Source organism: Sciurus carolinensis, chromosome 3, assembly GCF_902686445.1.
Source record: "Sciurus carolinensis chromosome 3, mSciCar1.2, whole genome shotgun sequence".
NCBI classification, from domain to species: Eukaryota; Metazoa; Chordata; class Mammalia; order Rodentia; family Sciuridae; genus Sciurus; species Sciurus carolinensis.
Genome location: NC_062215.1, coordinates 55,042,935 through 55,049,527, shown reverse-complemented (window position 1 = coordinate 55,049,527; position 6,593 = coordinate 55,042,935).

The window sequence follows — 6,593 nt, the reverse complement described above, 5'->3', positions numbered from 1 at the left end:
ACTTTGGTAGAGTGCCTACTACATATGAGGCCCTGAGTTCCATCCACAAAGAGGTTAAATAACGCATCCAAGGTCACAAAGGTAGCCAGTGAAAGACTCACGTTGTCTGGAGCCAATACCCATATGCATAACCACCATGATGTGGCCAGCCAGATAGCTATGTGTGTCTTTCTCCCACTGGGGAAAATGTCAAGTCCCAAAAAATAGGATCAGAGTCTATTTCTAACACTGTATTTCTAAGACCAACATAACAAGTGCTTAGTTAATCTTTTTGAATGAATGAATAAACAAATGACTATCAATAACAATATACAAGCAAACAATAAGGAATTCTTAATGATAAGATCTAAAATCTATAGATTAAATCTGTGTGATTCAAGTTTATTTAGTCACCATTGTATACGTCTCACTTCTTATTGGGTTATAGGCCATAATTTTTTTGTATGGGGAGGGTACTGGGGATTAAACCCAGGGGTGTTTTACCCAGGGTGAGCTACACCCCCAGCCCTTTTTATTTTGAGACAGTGTCTTGCTAAGTTACTGAGGTTGTCCTGGACTTCCAGTACTCCTTCCTCAGCCTCCCAAATTTTTGGAATTACAGAAGAGTGCCACTATGCCAATTATAACAGCCTTTTGAAGTAGACTCCATTATTGTGCCAGAGCTTAGAGAAGTTAAAGGACTTGCTTGAGACACACAGCAAATGGAAGAACCAACATTCAAATCCAAGTCTCTCTGGTTCCAAAAGGTAGCCATTTTTTCTTTTTTCCTTTGGTGCTGGCTAATCATGTCTATTAGATAACAGCAAACACCTCTAAATTCCTATATCATTGTCAGTTGAATTAATTTTTTAAATTGTCATATAGCTTCAAAAGTTTTTCTCCCTTATATTTCTTGTTTATTTGTTAAAATTACTCCAGTGAAATTCTAATTCTAAATTTTTTAAAAATACATTTCTTTTTTTTGGAAGGTCAAGGCAGGAGGATTGCAAGTTCAAGGCCAGACTGAGCAACTTGGCAAGACCTTGTCTCAAAATAAAAACCAAAAAGGGCAGGGGTGTAACTCAATAGTACAGTGCTCCTGGGTTCAATCGCACTAAAGTATATTCCCACTGATAGTGTGGGAACATTAATTTTTAATTTTTTATTTGTTCTAATTAGTTATACATGACAGTAGAATGCATTTATGCACTTTAATATATCATATATAATATATTGTACATTGTAGAATCACATCAATCATGCAGTTATATATGTACATAAGGTAATAACTGTTTCATTCTACTATTCTTCCTATTCCCATATCCCCTCCCCTCTTTTCTCTCCCCTCTACCTAAAGTAACTATTCTTCCCTAACTGCCCCCCTCATTGTGAATTAGCATCCGCATATCAGAGAAAACATTCAGTCTTTTGGGTTTTGGGGGTTGGCTTGTTTCACTTACCATGATATTCTCCAGTTCCATCCACTTACCAGCAAATGCCATAATTTCATTCTTCTTTAAAGCTGAGTAATATTCCATCAAATATATATATATATATATATATATATATATATATATCACATTTTCTTTATCCACTCATCTGTTGAAGGGCACCTAGGTTGGTTCCATTCTTTAGCTATTGTAAACTGAGCTGCTATAAACATTGATGTGGCCATATCATTGTAATATATTGATTTTAAGTTCTTTGAGTATAAACAAAGGAGTGGGATAGCTGGGTCAAATGATGGTTCCATTCCAAGTTTCCTGAGGTATCTCCATACTGCTTTCCATAGTGGTTGCACCAATTTACAGTCCCACCTGCAATGTATGAGTGTACCTTTTATCTCACATTCTTGCCAATATTTATTGTTGCCTATAGACTTAATGATTGCCATTATGACTGGATTAAGATGAAATCTTGGAGTAGTTTCAATTTACATTTCTCTAATTGCTAGAGGCGTTGAACATTTTTTCATGTATTTGTTGATCAATTGTATTTCTTCTGTGAAGTGACTGTTCAGTTCCTTAGCCCATTAATTAATTGGGTTGTTTTCTTGGTATTAAATTTTTTGAGTTCCTGGAGATTAATGCTTCATCTGAGATACATGTGGTAAAATTTTTCTCCCAGTTTGTAGACTTTCTTTACATTATTGATTGTTTCTTTTGCTGAGAAGCTTTTCAGTTTGAATCCATCCCATTTACTGATTCTTGATTTAACTTCTTGTACTTTAGGGATCTTGTTAAAGAAGTCAGATCCTAGGCTGATATGGTGAAGATCTGGGCCTATTTTTTCTTCTATTAGGCTAAGTCTTTGATTCACTTTGAGTTGAGTTTCATGCAGGTTGAGAGACAGAGGTTTAATTTCATTTTGTCAAAATGGCCAGACTACCAAAAGTGTTATACAGATTTAATGCAATTCCTATTCAAATCCTAACAACAGTCTTCATAGAACTAGAAAAAGCAATTATGAAATTCATTTGGAAAAATAAGAGATCCAGGATAGCCAAAGCAACCCTTAGCAAGAAAAGTGAAGTAGGAGGTATAACAATACCACACCTTAAACAATACTACAGCGCTATAGTAACAAAAACAGCATGGTTTTGGCACCAGAACAGACAGACCAATGGTTCAGAATAGAAGACACAGAGACAAACCCACACAAATACAATTATCTCATACTATACAAAGGTGCCAAAAACATTCACTGGAGAAAAGATAGCCTATTCAACAAATGGAAAAAATGGAAATCCACATGTAACAAAATGAACATATTCATTTCTGTAGACCTTGCCAATACTGACTTTTATCAGTCTTTACATTGCCACAGATTGTATACAGTATCAATGTGATCATTGTGGTGGTGGTTTTTCTTTCCCCAGTACTGGGGATGGAACATAGGGCTTTACCCAGCCCAGGTAAGTACTCTGCCACTGAACTATATCACCAGCCTTTTTAATTTTTTTAAAAAAAATTTAATACTTATTTGTTATTTATCTTGAGAACTGAACCCAGGGGCATTTTAGCACTGAGTTACATCCTTAGTCCTTTTTCCTTTTTTTTTTTTTTTTTTTTTTTTTGAGACGAGTTCTCACTAAATTGATAAGGGTCTCCCTATATTGCCAAATCTGGCCTCAAGCTTGTCATTCTCCTACCTCAACCTCCCAAGTCTCTGGGATTACACACCTGCAACACCACACCCAGCCATCCCTTTTTATTTTATTTTTTAGACAGGATCTTGCTAATTTGCCCAAGGTGGCTTTGAACTTGTGATCCCCCTGCCTCAGCCTCCTGAGTACCTGAGATCACAGTTATGTGCCACTATACCCAGGTTGGTTTTGAACTCCTAGACTCATGTGATCCTCCTGCCTCAGTCTTCTGAGTAGCTGGGACTACAGGAGTATGCCATGGTGTCTGGCTATCATCTTTAGTGTTGAAAGAGTTATATTTATCTATCCATATACATATATATGCATATGTGTACTCTATTTTTTATACATATATATATATACATATGTGTGTATTCCATTTTTTTTTTATGGTACTGGGGATTGAACCCAGAGGAGCTTTATACAGAGCTACATCCCCAACTCTTTTTATTTTTTGTTTTGAGACAGGGTCTCACTAAGTTGCTCAGACCATACTTGAATTTTCGATTCCCTTGCCTTATCCTCCCAAGTTGCTGACTGGTAGTTGCATGATTCAAGGCACCACCAAGCCTGTCTACCTTTCTACATTTATATTAACTAGAATTATTATTATTATTATTATTATTATTATTTTGGCGGTGCTGGGGATCGAACCCAGGGCTTTGTGCTTGCAAGGCAAGCTATCTGAGCTATCTCCCCAGCCCTAACTAGAATTATTTTTATTGCATGTTTAAAACAACAACAACAACTGGTTTGGTGGTGTACCCCTGTAATCTCAGTGATTCAAGAGGCTGAGGCAGGAGGATTCCAAGTTCAAGCCAGCCTCAGCAACTTAGCAAGACTGTGTCTCAGAATAAAAAATAAAAAGGACTGGGGTTGTGGCTCAGTGGTTAAGCACCCCTGGGTACCCAAAACACAACAAAACAATCAAACAAACAAAAAACCCTCAAACTGGCTTAAGAAAAGAAGAAAAGAAGAAGAAATATTTGCTCATATAACTGAAATGTTGCTGGTTTGGGAGAGACTTTGAATAAAATTAATTAGAAAGAAGTTGGGGGTGGGGCTGCTTCTGCTGAGACCTAAGCGGGGAGATGGCAGCAGCCATAAAAGATATAGAGGACAACATGCTTGCAAAAAAAGGAAAAATTTATATAAGTTAAGAGTAGTATAAGAAGTATGGCTTGTTCATGGAACGAAAGAAAGCTGTGGCAGATGAAGTGGATTGAATGAGGACTAGGCGATGGAACACAACCAAAGCAGGGACAAATCCTATAAGACACTAATGCCACAACAAGGAGTCGAAGCAAATTCCACTTTATTCTACCTCCCGTAGGAAGTTATGGGAAAGTCTAAGACAGAAGGGCCAAAGGATTCGATTTACACTTTGAAGACATCATCTCAGTCACTGTTTAAAAAATGGATTTTGGGGGAGAGAAGTGGTAAAGGTGGAAGTGGGCAGGTATTGGCATAGACAAGGAAGGTGGCTTGCTGCACAGAGAGACAGGAAAATGGCCAGATTGGTAGGTGTTATTTATTGAGATGAAGATGTATTAGAGGAGAAAATATAGTTCTATTTATTTATTAATTAATTTATTTTCATACTGGGGATTGAACCCAGGGGTACTTAACCACTGAGTCACATCCCCAGCCCTTTTTACATTTTATTTTGAGACAGGGTCTCACTAAATTGCACAGGGCCTTGCTAAGTTGCTGAGGCTGGCCTCGAACTTATTATCTTCCTGCCTCAACCTCCAGAGCCACTAGGATTACAGTTGTGCACCACCGCACCTGGCTAGTTCTATTTTTACAATGGTAGAAATCAGTCACCTTTTTAGCCTGTTAGTACAAATGTCATGTAGATAGTTGCATATACAAATCTTCGGTTCAGATATGGGTGGGGCTATGAATTTGGGGTTCAATAGTATTTAGATGATATTTATAGTCAATGGGTGGGAATATATAAAGAGATCTGTAAAAAAATTCTAGAGAACCAAAACTAAACACCTGATTTTTAAAAATGGGCAAAGGATGTGGAAGTCCATTTCAAGGCATGGCAGGACCCAATGGCACATGCCTGTAATCTCAGCTGCTCAGAAGGCTGATGAAGGAGGGTTGCAAGTCCAAGGCCAGCCTGAGTAATTTAATAAGACCCTGTCACAAGATAAAAAGCAGAAAAAAGGGCTGGAGATGAAGTTCAGTTATAGATCACTTGCTGAGTATGTGTGAAGCCCTAGGCTCAATCCCCAGTACTACATAAAAAAGAAAAAGAGCATCAAACACTTTTTAAATATATGAGAAGATGTCCACATCATTCAAAACACAATTCAAACTGAAACTACACTGATATGCTGTTTCTCAATCAATAAATGGGAAAATTCAAAAGGTGTCAGCCTACTCTCTTCATGATATTATGAGGAAAATAAGCACTTTATTACATTGCTATTGGAAATGCAAAATGGAACAAACACTACAGAGGAAATATTTGGCAATATTTAACAAAATTTCATATTCATATTTAATCATTCTCTGACCCAGTAATCTCTTTTATAGTAAATTATCCCAAGAAGACATCTGCAAAAAATAAAATAAGTGCACAAGTTTATCAATTATTACATTGCTTTTCATAACAAAATGAAAGAAACAACTAAGTGCCACATACATGGGAAATTTGTTGAATTAAAGATGGTATAGCTACCAGGCAAGGTGGCACACGCCTATAATTTCTGTGGCTTGGGAGGCTGAGGCAGGAGGATTTCAAGTTCAAAGCCAGCCTCAGCAATTGAGTGAGGCCCTAAGCAACTCAACAAGACCTTGACTCAGATAAAATTAAAAAAAAAAAAACAAAAAGGGTTAGGGATGTTGCTCAGTGGTGAAGTGCCCATGGGTTCGATCCCTATCCAAAAAAAAATATGGTATGGCTACACGATTGAATACCATGTAACCATAAAAAAGAATGCAGAGGAGTGCAGCACATTAATATGAAGGGAATGCCAGAGTACATTAAGTGAAAACAATGTCAGAGTTCAAAAAATATAGTAGAGCACATTTTGTTAAGAAAAAGGAAGAAATAAGACTACATTTTATGGATTATCTAAATTTGTATAGTTTTATTGAGCTATAATCCATATAACTTAAAATTCACCATTTTATAATATATACTCCAGTGATTTTTTAGTACATTCACAGATAATAACCATCACCCCGATCAATTTTAGAACATTTTCATATCACACATAGGAACCCTGTATCCTAGTCCCCTTTCCCACCAACCATTGACTTCTCCTAATCTGTTTTTCTCATCTATGGATTTTCCTATTCTGGACATTTCATATAAATGGAATCATATATGTTCCATTGTATGGATATATCATTTTTTTTTTATCCATTCACCAGTTAAGAGACATTTTGGGTTGTTTCCATGTAACACTGCTGTGAACGTGTGGGTACAATTTTTTATGTGGACACATAT